The 14,305-nt window shown below is 32.9% G+C and overlaps 1 protein-coding gene across 1 annotated transcript in view; it reads left to right on the top strand.

Moving 5' to 3' along the window:
- The window catches only part of LOC125071002 (hemicentin-1-like), a 181,828-nt gene that overhangs the window by 74,099 nt on the left and 93,424 nt on the right, over positions 1-14,305 (top strand). The gene's annotated exons all lie outside the window — the stretch shown is intronic.

The raw sequence follows: 14,305 nt of genomic DNA, 5'->3' as shown, positions 1-14,305 counted from the left end.
ATAATTGCTGCTGATTTGGTAAATTCGGGCAAAACATCGCTGTCATTAGAAAACCAGACAATTCATTATTTCTCTTCATAATTGTATATTTAAATTAAGCAAATTCTATACTTAGTTACAAGAATGAGATATATTCGGTGTAAAGGTATTTAAAAAAATAATTATAAAAACATAACCTCTTCTAAACGACTCGACTTAGAAGAAATGTTCTAGAAGAAATAATGTATCAATTTATCTTAATTAGTAGTTAACTAATTAAGTGGAAAATTAATACCAAAGATTGTATCAATTTATTGGAACATTATTGCTGAATGTAAGTGCAATTTATTGTTAGTATTTGTAGTACACTAGTATTCACATTTTATGAGCAGAGTTATTTGTATTCATTTTATTTATTAAATACTCAGTCAGTCCTAGTCTCGCACTAGTATCTATTCACAAAGACGCATCCTCGTGTTAATTTAGTAATTTGTTAAACAAAAACTAATAATTTAATTTGTATTTTTTTGCTGTCGTTATTCTAAGTCGTCTCACGCACACTAAGAAATTTTGTAAGTAGGAGCGTCACTCACTCATACTAATGCACGACAATAATAATTTAACGTGAATAGATAAGATACTATTGAGTGAGGACAATATTAAAGGCCAGTTACATACAGAAAGTTATTGTCCTTTAGACCAGGATATTTTTTGGATGTACGCAGAACAGCTCATTATAGTTTCATCACAATCGGATACATGATTTCCAACCATTCATCCGATTGTGCATATACATAATAATGCATATGAGACAGACAAACAAATTAACACACATTTTAATTTAGTAACTTTAGGCGACCTCATCGGACCTATTTTTAATATTCTATTTTATAAAATGTAAAAATACATTAATAAAATTTAGAATAAAATAAATTTTAGTCATAAGATCACAAATTTATATATTATGGGGTACCAAAAATTCTACCACATTTTGTTTCTGTAGGAAACAGTAATCTAACCAAATTATCTCTATAAGACAAGCTTCTTCTACGTGACATTAGCTACTTTCTATGTCACTGAACTCATGACCTGCATAGTATATTAATATTCCATTAAACGAGTCAAAATTGCTAAGTTTTGGAGTAAAACAGAGTCAATGTTAAACAAAATGATATCTCAGAGTCAAGTTCCACATTGCGTGTGTCATCATTCCGTCTTTTGCTCACGAAATATGATTTGTCCTTTCACAAGCACGCCTCCGTCATAAATTATTTGAACTTAACCGAATTGCCGGTCTTTGTTTATAATCATTTATTCAATCATTGTTAAGTTACTGTTCACAGTATATTTATATAATTAATACAATAATGATATTTTCATTTAATATTATTCAGAAGACGAGCTTGAGCAGAGATGTCACAGTGGTTAGAACGCGTGCATCTTAACCGATGATTGCGGGTTCAAACCCAGGCAAACACCACTGAATTTTCATGTGCTTAATTTATGTTTATAATTCGTGTCGTGCTCGGTGGTGTAGGAAAACATCGTTAGGAAACCTGCGTCTAATTTCAACGAAATTCTGCCACATGTGTATCTATCAAACCGCATTGGAGCAGCGTGGTGGAATATGCTCAAAACCTTCTCCTCAGCTGACTTTGGTAGTCTACGTTTATAGATATATTAAAGAAAAATAAACAAGTTAAAAAATTATCAAAATATTATAATTAAGTACCAGCTTCAAGAAAGCGGGAACATCAAATAATAAACAATTATAATAGTTTGCAATGTTTATATGTTTATATTGTCCAGATTTTACTACAATCATACATTATCTTCCGTTTTTCAACCGAGATTAACAATATCCAAGTCAAGTTTAAAAATATTCTTTTCTCTAAATTTATTTATAAAAACGTCAAACGAAAAAGCATCTATAACATTTACATAATATATGATTGAATATGACTCATTAGCTAGATTAAAATAATTTATAGGCTTACAATAAGTATGTATATTATCCAAGCAATCTCTGCTTGATCTGACGTTAGAATACGTCTTTTTAGTCATTTCTTTCTAAATGTTTCATCCCTACGCACAGACATGTGTAGAAATGACAACGTTTTATGATTTCAATAAATACTATAGAAGCTAGTGAGTACTATTTCATAAATAAAAGATTTATAAAAATTTAAGCAAAACTAGTTCTTACGTGTCGAAGTGTTAAAAATTTATGAGCAATAATCTGAAAAAGTTATAAGATTTTCTCTGTTTATTTAAATAATTTTTTTTTAAAAATCGTCTCAGCGGTTACTTTTTAAAACCTCATAGCGTAGGCAAAAATATATCATAGGCATATTACAGCTTCATACATGGGGTAAACTTACCTCCTACAAAAGGCGGACGAAGCCGGGGCGGTAAATAGTATACTATATAAAATAACAATGAAGGCAATATTGGCCCTGCCATGTAGTAACATGCAGTGAGCGGCGAGTGGGATGAAACAAATATTTGTAACAGCGTTGTTGTTCAACCAAATACAGCACAGTTATTTTGAATAATCAAAAATTCTACCCTAAGGACAATGTCGCCATAAAATATTGTCATAATCAATTATTATCTTCCTATCATACTTAAAAAAATAGAGGAAATCGTGGTTAATCGATCCGATCGAACTCCTAAGTTGGATTCAGTCTTACCTTACTAAGTAGCGAAGCAGTTAATATTAACTACTCATTTTATTTTAATCTAGGCATCTAGGGGGTACCACCAGGGTCCCATCTAGGCTCATTATTATTTAATGTATATCTCAATGATGATAACATTAAATTAAATTTTAAGCACTCCAAATTTCTTTTTTATGCTGAGTAGATGCAGATGATAAAACAATTTTTAATCAAATTATATAATATTGAAAATGAACTTGTGTATCTGATTATAGTTCAAAAAATCCATCTTGAACATAAAAGTATACGAATTATTACAAAACGCATTAATCATTCTAGCAAATTAAATGGCGAAATAATTTCGAGAGTCAGTACTGTTACAGGAAATATGGGAGTTTATATTAATCCTATATTACTCTGTTATATTTTTTAAATTAATTGTATTAATTATTTTTGATTCAATTTAACTAGTACTTTCTCCTGACACTGTGTAATATTATCATCTAGGTAGCTGGTCTAGTTGTTTTGAACAATAATATATATTGCTTTTACTAACTGTAATAAGTAATGTGTTCTTATGGTAATAAAAAGGAACATGATCACATCGATTATATAGGTAACAAAGCTTATCGTGGAGCCGAGATGGCCCAGTGGCTAGAACGCGTGCATCTTAACCGATGATTTCGGGTTCAAACCCAGGCAGGCACCACAGAAATTTCATGTGCTTAATTTGTGTTTATAATTCATCTCGTGCTCGGCGGTGAAGGAAAACATCGTGAGGAAACCTGCATGTGTCTAATTTCAACGAAATTATGCCACATGTGTATTCCGCCAACCCGCATTGGAGCAGCGTGGTGGAATATGCTCCAAACCTTCTCCTCAAAGGGAGAGGAGGCCTTTATCCCAGCAGTGGGACATTTACGGGCTGCTAATGCTAAAAAAAAGCTAATCGTATGCTGGACTTTGTGCTGAAGATAACCAAAGAATTTAAGGATCTATTACCTCAAATAGTTAACTCAAATTGTATAACGCTTTTGTTAGATCTACTTTAGAGTATGCATCTCCTGTTTGAATTCCTTAATATAAACATCATTTACGGAATAGAATGCTTACACGACCGGTTTCACGAGAATTTAACAACCATTTCTTCATTTATTAAAATAAATTACACTTAACCTATGTCATTTGTTAACCGTGCTCAGCGTGATCAAGTTTTTCTATACAAACTACATATGTAACCGAATAGCCTTATTTACTTTCTAAATTAAATATCAAACGTCGACGACATATTTATCCTAGAAATATAGTTAGTTTTTACGTTTCCGCAACTAAAACTAAATTGACCAAAAAATAATTTATGAGTAGAAGTTGTGTCCAGTACAATAAACTGTTCATAAATAATGATAAATTTAATCCTTTTCTGTCGTAGTAAATTCAATGCTATAAATATATTAATAAAACGTTGCTTTGATTGTGTTTTATTTAATTTATAGTCTAATCTTTATTTAATTTGTTATTTTTTACTGTAATATCACATCTTTTTTTATTATTCTTTCTGATCTAGGATTAAGTTAAGGTTAAGTTTTATTATAATTTTTTCAAAGTAAAATAAATATCTTAATTTCTTAAATCATTAGAAATCACATCTATTATACATTCTCAGCCTAGATTACATGCAAGCGTTTCATTTACTAGTACTAGTTTTAAACGGTGGGTTATGATGCATGAATTACACACACTTCGTATTTGAATAATTCGTAATAACTTCTGGATATCACGAAGTGGTCCTTAATTAATACGATGTAATCCGACAGGCAAAGTGGGAACAATTATTACATTTTTAAGCCCACCATATTTACATAAAAAAATAAAAAAATCTTTTGTATAATTAGCTACATTTTCTTGGTACAATTTGTTGTTAGCTATAGTATTTTTAACATTATACGAAATATCAACTCAAAAATATGAAAAATATTATCCACTAAATAAAATTGTAAAAAAAAATACATTTCTGAAATAATAATCCTAGAGCGATTTAAAAATAGTTAAAACGCTTATAATTACATGAATGTAAAGTTGAAGCGGAAAGCGCGTAGTATTTATAAATTCATTGATTGATAATCGTGTATTCATTTATTATTTAATATATCATGAAATATCAATGGAGACTGCAGGCACTTGAAATTAGTTTACAAATGCGGATTACTTATTAAAATGAACAGAATCAAGTCAAATCAAAATGGACTTTGTTCAAGATTTACCAAAAACTTATGAATCGTTATTATACATAATTTAAATATAAAGTTATGTGATTATAAAGCCTATTATATCATAAGTAGGTATATACCTAAATATGATATTATAGTCTAGTATACCTACATATAACCTGTATAATATAAAAGTAAATTAAATTAATTATTTTTAAATATTCAGTGTTTTTTTGTTTCCTACCTTTGATATGAAACAAAAAAAAAAGTATTAAGTCACAATGTCGTAATATTGATTCAAATTTCAAGTCTACTTGTAACACGATAAGTGAGGAATAATTAAAATGAAACTATGCAGAACATTACAAATTCATAGCCTTATAATAACCGCATGCAATGTACGCCAAGTAATCCATGCATAATTTTGGTTATTTGTGTTGAATAGGAAATAAACAGGAATGTTTGTAATGCTATTATGACATTCGATATTTAAATTTGTTCCATGTAATTACTCGCTCATGGTAACATAAAAAACCGCTCCAGTGCGAGTCGTAGTCGCAGACGAAGGGTTCCGTACTATTATCTATAAAAATTGCAAAATATCATATCTGTTATATAGCAGCCCCCTTGAATATTTGTTTTTTATTATTTTTTGTTATAGCGGCCACAATGTAAATCATCTGTGAAAATATCAACTGTTTTTCTATCACGGTTCATTAGATACAGCCTTGTGACAGACGGATAGACAGATGGACGGACATCGGAGTCTTACAAATTGGGTCCTGTTTTATCCTTTGGATACGGAACCCTAGTTACTAGATATTACAATATTTCTTATAATACAATAAGTAAGCTAAGGAACGTATCTACAATATCTGCTCGTACAGAAGTCCGATTCTTTTAAGAAATTGTCACTTTATCGCAATGAAATCGAAACGTTATCGTTTAACCTGTTTCCTATTCTACTAACACGACTATCCAGTAGTGATTCGGTCGTAGTTGAAATCGTTGAATATTTAATCGCCAGAGTATTGTAACCATTACAAATTAGTGAATCGTCTGCCTTTGCTAGTACACTGCCTGACGCTTTTTTATTATACCTCAATACATATATACATAAAACTACTACTTTAAAAGCAAAACGATTGGAATTAAGAAAATAAACCTTTGAATTTGTAGTCAATTTAATTCCATAATGATATGTTTGACAAATAAATTGAACTGACGTTATGGTTTAATTTTTTTCAAGTTTTTATATATAGCTAACTGTGCCCGCGACTTCGTGCGCGTTTGAATTTAATAAAAAATCGTGACTTTATTATTATTTTGCATATAATTCTAAAATAAAAGTAGCCTAAGTTACTCCTTATTACATCAGCTATCTGCCAGTGAAAGTCCATCATCAAAATCGGTTCAGTCGTTCCAGAGATTAGCCGGAACAAACAGACAGACAGACTGACAAAAATTGTAAATAATCTTATTTAGGTATATTAGCATTTAGTAAAACGCGGTTATTTTAATATTACAAACAGACGCTCCAATTTTATTATATGCATAGATAATGGGGCTGTCACTTGTTTATAAGATAAATGTTCTAGAAATTTTAGATGTCTACTAATCTTCTCAATTCTAACATATAAACATATATTGAAATTTAATACAGTGTTATATAATTACGGGGATCATTACAAATAACATCTAATAAAAAATTAAAGATGTATTTCTCATTATGTTTTTGCGCCGACCACCTGCGCTGCTATGAATACGACGACTTCTATATGCCGATTGTTCTGTGTAAATGTATTTTTTATTTAGATTTACTATGTGTATTCAAAACAAAGAAATCATTATTATTTTGACGACCTCCATGGTCGAGTAGTGTGTATACCGGTTTTCATGGGTACGTCACTCCGAAGTCCCGGGTTCGATTCCCGGCCGAGTCGATGTAGAAAAAGTTCATTAGTTTTCTATTTTTTTTTTTTTTATGGAATTGGTTGGCGGACGAGCATATGGGCCACCTGATGGTAAGTGATCACCACCGCCCATAGACAAAGGCACTGTAAGAAATATTAACCATTCCTTACATCACCTATGCGCCACCAACCTTGGGAACTAAGATGTTATGTCCCTTGTGCCTGTGATTACACTGGCTCACTCACCCTTCTAACCGGAACACAACAATACAATGTACTGTTATTTGGCGGTAGAATATCTGATGAGTGGGTGGTACCTACCCAGACGGGCTTGCACAAAGCCCTACCACTATGTTGTCTTGGGTCTGGGTGTTTGTGATGCGGTCGTTATTTCTGATTTTGCATAACACAAGTGCTTTAGCTGCATACATTGGGATCAGAGTAACGTATGAAAAAATGAAAAAAGAAATCTCTATGATAGCAACTGAATGCTGACAGTTCTTGGTTGAATTTACATTATAGATGGCATAACAGTTAGATGTTTACGATGTCATCCTGACTTCGTTTGCGGCAGCTAATCTCAAGGGAGACCAGCCAACTACGCAGGATGTACAATACCGCACAATTGTGTTCGTAAGCAGAGCTGTACTCTCTGGGACGGCAAATCCGACAGACTCGGAAATAGTTCAGAGGCAGAAATTTACGTGCTTTCCCAGGCACGTGAAATTACTACAAATTACTACGTATTACTGTGAATCTTTCGGTAGTAAAACCCGACAACTTTTATCGGCACGGCCTGGGATTTGTACCCAGGACCTCGAGATTTGCGGCCTTATATTAAGACACTAGACCAAAGCGGTAGGTTTGGTAGTAGAGGTTTGTGCAAGCCCTGGGTAGGTACCATCTATTCATCAGATACTCTACCGCAAAACAGCAGTACTCAGTATTCTTGTGTTCCGGTTTGAAGGGTGAGCGAGCCAGTGTAACTACCGGCACAAGGGACGTAACATCTCAGTTCCCAAGGTTGGTGGCGCATTGGTGATGTAAGGAATGGTTAATATTTCTTACAACGCCTTTGTCTATGGGCGGTGGAGACCTACCATCAGGTGGCCCATTTGTTCGTCCGCCTACCGTTATCATAAAAAAAAGGTTTATAAGAGCATTCGTTGCAAGGTATTTTTTCAATTTATACATAATCCGTTACTCCTCAAACGTCACTCAACAGTTGACGGCATAAAGCCTCAATTCAATCAAATAAATGGTTTAAGAATGCATACAGGACTAACAAAAAAACATCCATATGTATATATTAGCATTAGCATTAGTATTAGCAGCCCGTAAATGTCCCACTGCTGGGATAAAGGCCTCCTCTCCCTTTGAGGAGAAGGTTTGGAGCATATTCCACCACGCTGCTCCAATGCGGGTTGGCGGAATACACATGTGGCAGAATTTCGTTGAAATTAGACACATGCAGGTTTCCTCACGATGTTTTCCTTCACCGCCGAGCACGAGATGAATTATAACCACAAATTAAGCTCATGAAAATTCAGTGGTGCCTGCCTGGGTTTGAACCCGAAATCATCGGTTAAGATGCACGCGTTCTAACCACTGGGCCATCTCGGCTCAATGTATATATATATATACAGAATTTTATGCATATCACTAATGTTTTATCAAAATATTTGTAATTATCATTGGTGAGAAATATATGACCTGGAATTAACAGTCTGGACCTTGGGATCTGATCACGTATTAGTGTCTACTAGCTTCACGAGAGTGTGAAGTCTAACTTACTAAATTATATGTTACAATTGTATATAATATAGAGTACGTGCAAGGCCAAATAAAGTACCTAATATTACCCAATAGTGACGTTATTTATTGTTATATAGTATCCATTTAAACAATAGTTTTTTAGCTGATTGGTACTTCTCTACGTAGTATAATATAAAACAAATTCACTTCCATACGTCTGTACGCTTAGATCTATTGAACAACGTAATAGATTTTCATGCAGGTTTCATTAGTAAGCGGAGTGATTCGAGAGGAAGATTTATCTATACATATAATAAAATTGGAGTGTCTATTTGTAATATTAAAATAACTCATTTTTACTACATGCGTATGTATGTATACACGGTACATATACCAAAGTAACATTTTTTACAATTTTTGTCTGTCTGTCTGTTTGTTCCGGCTAATCTCTTGTACGGCTGTGACGATTTCAACGGGACTTTCACTGGCAGATAGCGGATGTAAAAAGGAGTAACTTAGGCTACTTTTATTTTAGAATTATAAATAGAATAAAAATAAAATCACGCTACAATATCCAAATAACCTAAAAATTAAACAACGCGCACGAAGTCGCGGGCACAGTTAGTATATTATATAAAACATGCATATTATAGTATAAAAAAATAACGAGATTCTAAACTTTCCCAGGTGGAGCCAAACAATATTTTTCCATATTATGTTGTCCTAATTTAAACGCTATATATAGAACCTTATTGCACCCGTATGAAGTCGGGTCGGGTAGCTAGTTTTATTATAACTTTGACTGTAATGTAGAAAATTTTTTGACTTCGGTACCTTATTTAGACTAGCTAGGCTATATATTACCCACATTCCTGGGTTGGCGCTGAGGATGGGGTATGGTGCGCCTGAGATGGTTTCATTTTTCGCTTCGTCTCGCTTCTCAAAAACAGTAGGTTATAAGGACAAATATTTTAAGAAACAGTATCGTGATCTGCTTGAACGCATGGCGTCGAATGGGCATCGTATCCGTATTGTTACGTGATGTTAAACATACAAATTCATACCGAGGATTTCGTTTTGGACTGGTATGATGTATGTTATAATACGCTGTCTTCTATCTATCCAAAAGAGTAAGCCTATGTCGAAAAATATAATACTTACAGACTTTTAGTTAGATAATTATATATTAGAGACTAATATTTTATCCCAATTTGAGCGCGGAAACACTTACAATATAAAAACACAATCAAAATAAACCTGAGTTATATTGTTTTCAAATTTCTTGTTATTTTATTTTGTCTCGTTTCGTAGCGCTCAATCAAAACAGCTGTTCTACACAAAGCGTTGCTTTAACCTGACTTACTTTCCACGTCTCAAGTGCCTTAAGCCGCGGAAAGTAAGCCAGTGAGTTATAATAAGACAAGGATGCTTTCGTTAGGGCTTGGTTTGGTTAAAATTATAGAATATATATTTCGGAACGAATTTTCTTAAATATTTCCTTTGATTGAATAAAAAGTTGATATCCGCCGAAGATGACGATGCAAAAATATATATAAGAGTCAGAGTTGCTTACAAGCGCTGTTTATTATCGTAAAATTATTTACACGGGTACAGCATATACTTATTATAATAAGTGCTATCTAATGAAATCGATAATTTGACAATGGATTGGTCGTGGCGTGGGATAACGGTCAATAGTTTATTGTATTGTCCATTCGAGAGTACACACATAAATATATGTGGCAAACTAGAGTTATTTATTAAATAACTCACCAAGCAAATAAAATAAATTTTTGCAACTTAGAATATTTTATGATAAATTCAATGTTTTTCTTATAAATCCCATTACCAAAATTATAGTTAGAATGTTCAATTGTATCGAACATGTACATGTGGTGTTTGAGAAATAAAATTTATTACAGAAACAAATTGGTCGTAGTTCGCTTACAGAGCTTTTATCCCAAAGGATATTCTCAAGTCTCGCAAAAGATAACAATCTAGTTTTAAATTAAGATTCTTTCAAGAGGAGAGAGAAATTTTCACTCTATATATAAAAATGTTATCATTCTCTCCACGTTTAACTAGGAAGAGATAACACGTTTTATTGCGGGGATGAAGGGTACTTTCGTATTAAGCCAACCCCTATGTTGTACTTGATTCAATTTTCTTTATTTATTGATAGTGGATAGAAAATTTTGCCATATAATGTTAACTCATAAGCTCGGTTATAGTTATTGGTAATAACTAGGTGAGGGAGAAAGAATATTCTTGCTAAAATAAAAATTGCCCTCAATATGTATCATTACGATATCTCCGTCCTTGTCTGGAAAATTGTGACTAATTTTGACCAATATTTTATAATAGAAATGTATATAAACGATTTTAATAATGTTATTTTTTCTGTTTGTTAACTCGAAGCCCTGTCATTTATGAATCGTGATAATTTTATTTTTGTTCCAGATACTTACATTTTGGTGTCATTTTAAATTTAAGTTCTTTTTTGTTGTAAAAATTGTATTTTATAATTATTATTTGATTATGATTTGATTAGGTATTCAATAGGACACAGAGTGTTTAGTAAGCAAACATCTCCCAACCTTTCCTCAAATTGCAATAATAAATTGTATAAAACCAAATAATCATAACCAAACATTACTTTAACTAACCTCCTCAAATTCTGTATTTGAGTTATTGATGTTAACTTTCATTGTAAATGTAAAAGTGAATATCCGTAGACTAACTTAACATTGCCAAGAATAACCAATTTTATGTTGAGCACGACCAGATATTTTATAAAATGCCCGAATTATATACTTTACCGCTACCAGATACGTTTATATACGTGGTTTCAATAGCGTAATACCATTAGGGCTGAATGGACGAATGGTGATCTGAAAGTCACGTGTTCGATCGTGATTCCATTGTCGTACCCACTCCTGGTACAGGTTTTACGCTTAATGGAGGGGAAAATAGAAAGGAATTCCCATTTCTATTTAAGCGTTTGTTTATATCGAAAAATCTAAAACGTCTAAACTGTTACTTGGTGATCAGACTACCAACAGGATCGTTAGCTTACTATTTCCAGCCGTTATTCTCGTACGTCGACTTGTAAAAACCATATAATGAAATTCGTGTAACTTTATATAACAGTTTTCTACTGAATTAATAGATTAAACATTCATCGAATATTTGAAGTTCATCGGTAAACATGAAAACAATAAGTTGAGTTTTGATTGCGACAGTAGATTGTGAAATTATGTCCACACTGTGACATTGAGAAGTTCCTAAAAATTATACACCGGTTTCTGCGCTACTAGAAGAAATTAAGAGCTGTCTAATCGAAGTGACGATTTGTTTGTTGCGGATTTTGACTAATGAATTGAAGCCGAGGAATGTCTATCTTATTTTGAATACGTTCATCGCTGAACGTGTTGTGTTGTTGACACATTAAACACTAATGTAATATATTTTAATTTTGGTGTTTCTTCAAATTCGTTACGATTTGTAATTTAAATATGTCTAGGTCTTTTTTTTTCTCGCTGTAAAAACTGATTACGCGTTTCCCCCAGTAAAGTGGGGGGGAGGGAGTATGTTGGACTCACCGGTGCCCCGGACTTCGTCTTTTCAGCGGGCGCGACAGAGTCGTTTTCGCATGTTACTGTGACGCCCTGACGGTCAGCCCGCCTATGCGGGCCTTCAATTCCTAGGGGGGATTCTCGGGATAGCTATGTCTAGGTCTGCTAGACTGTCGATCTAATTATATATTTAAATCTCATGAAAAAAAAGGCATAAATAAGGCATGTATATTAGTGATTATATTAATTATAAAAAAGTCTTTGTTTTGTGTTGTGGATTTGTTGATTCCCAGACAGGATATATTTAAATTTATTTATACTTTGTGGAAATAAAATCTGTAATTAAAATGGTGGGCAAGAGTAACTGCTAGGTTTCTTGCCGATTCTTCTCGTAAGATTCTATTTTCCGAACCGGTTGTAATTCCACATTTAATTTAATAATTTAACATGACGATTCAAAAGTTCTTTTATACTTACATAAAGAATATTTTGATTTGATATCTTTGTTGAGAATGTCAGAAGCAATAATAATAGAATTAATGCTCTTTGTTTCGAGTAAATTGATGTAAAATCATGTAATGAGGCTAATACCGCGTCAGATGATGTTGAGGTCAGCCGTCAAATATGATTGATGTTATTTATTGTAATAACAAGTCACTTCTAATCCATGAGTATCGTGTCATAACTTCTTTATCTCACAATATGTGGCAAAGACCGCATTTATTAAGCCTAAAATGTTTTATAATTAATAGAATAAGTTGAGCTGTCATGGTGTCCAGTGGTTACTAAACGTGAATCTTAACCGATGATTCTGAGTACAAACTACACTGAATTCGCGATAGAATTTTTCTCAAAAGGGAAAGTGGGCCTTTGCCCAGCAGTGGTACGTTAACAAGCTGTTACTTTATTTTAGATCAAATTAAATTCAAATGATTTTTACTTTATGCAAAAGTTCCAGGTTGGTGGAGTTTACTTTTTTTAATTTACTGTAAATGATAAAAAACAAAAGGCAAATGGAGCGCGCGGAACATTATGGCGAAGCAAAAAAAGCAAATACAAACAAGGTTCGTTTCGCTTTTGTTTTTGTATTTAATGTTTCAACGGAAAATTAATCCATTTCAGTAGATTTAATATAAAGTAAAGGGAAACGAATGTGTGTATGTAAGTAAATAATTTTGAGTCGGCGCCAAAACGAAAGCGTAAAATGATGGCTACGGATTGCTTTCATGATGTGGGGATTGCCGAACGTTCGTTACATCAACAACAAACGTATCAGAAAATATCAGAACGAACTTCATTTTTCATATTGCTTATATATCGTTAGGAAATTTCATATTGAATTTAATATCATTTTTCATTTAATTGTATTTCTTTGTAGTTATTTAACAATAATTGTTCATTGTTTGGAAGAAAAGTTACGGAACTGTTTCGTCTTAGGCTATTTATATATAGTTTGAAAAAGAAAAAAAACAACGTAAAAGAAAAAAAAAGTGAAAGGTTTCTCAAGTTCTACGAAAACGGTACAGCACAGCCATGAGCGTGACAAACTTTTTACCATTTAGTTTCGGTCGTTAATCTTTCGCTTCTAGTTCTAGCTATCAAATACGCATTCCGTACAAAAACATCAATAAAAATATCGGCAAAGGCAAGAAATAGATACAGTTCATTGCAACCTATGTACCCGAGATTGCTTCTTACTACACATGGATATTAGGCGCAGGTTTTAATCCGGGCAAACAAGGCAAGCGATTTTGGTAAACTTGTGTTTATAATTCTATAAAAATCTGTATGTTTTTAATTTGTGTTTTTCCGTATGTTCGACATTAGCATAATTTTTCTGGCGTAATATCTTCTATGTAGGAAAAAACGCATAGTAATGCGTTGAGTTGCAGTTTGTTGTATAGGAATTGTAATTCAACCGGGTGTAAGACAGTTTATTTATTTATTTATATTTTATCAAGTAACATACATACTCATTTTGTTAGTAACAATAAAAACTTATTTCCTAGGTTAGTATTTTAATTTTTTTTCTATGCCACTTGAAATGGCACAGCAATGGTTGACATATACACAATCCAGTCTATTAGAGATCATACCTAAGATGCTGTTGGTGCTACCTCGTAGTCTTTGTACTAAAGAACCACATCTTTTACGCATAGTAGCAAAGTTAACTTGCGCCGTTGCGAACATACCCGACGCACTACAGAAACAAGCTC

This window comes from Vanessa atalanta, chromosome 18 (genome assembly GCF_905147765.1).
Source record: "Vanessa atalanta chromosome 18, ilVanAtal1.2, whole genome shotgun sequence".
Lineage (NCBI taxonomy): Eukaryota > Metazoa > Arthropoda > Insecta > Lepidoptera > Nymphalidae > Vanessa > Vanessa atalanta.
The sequence above is the reverse complement of the archived record's forward strand: the minus strand, read 5'-3'. Positions and strand labels throughout refer to the sequence as shown.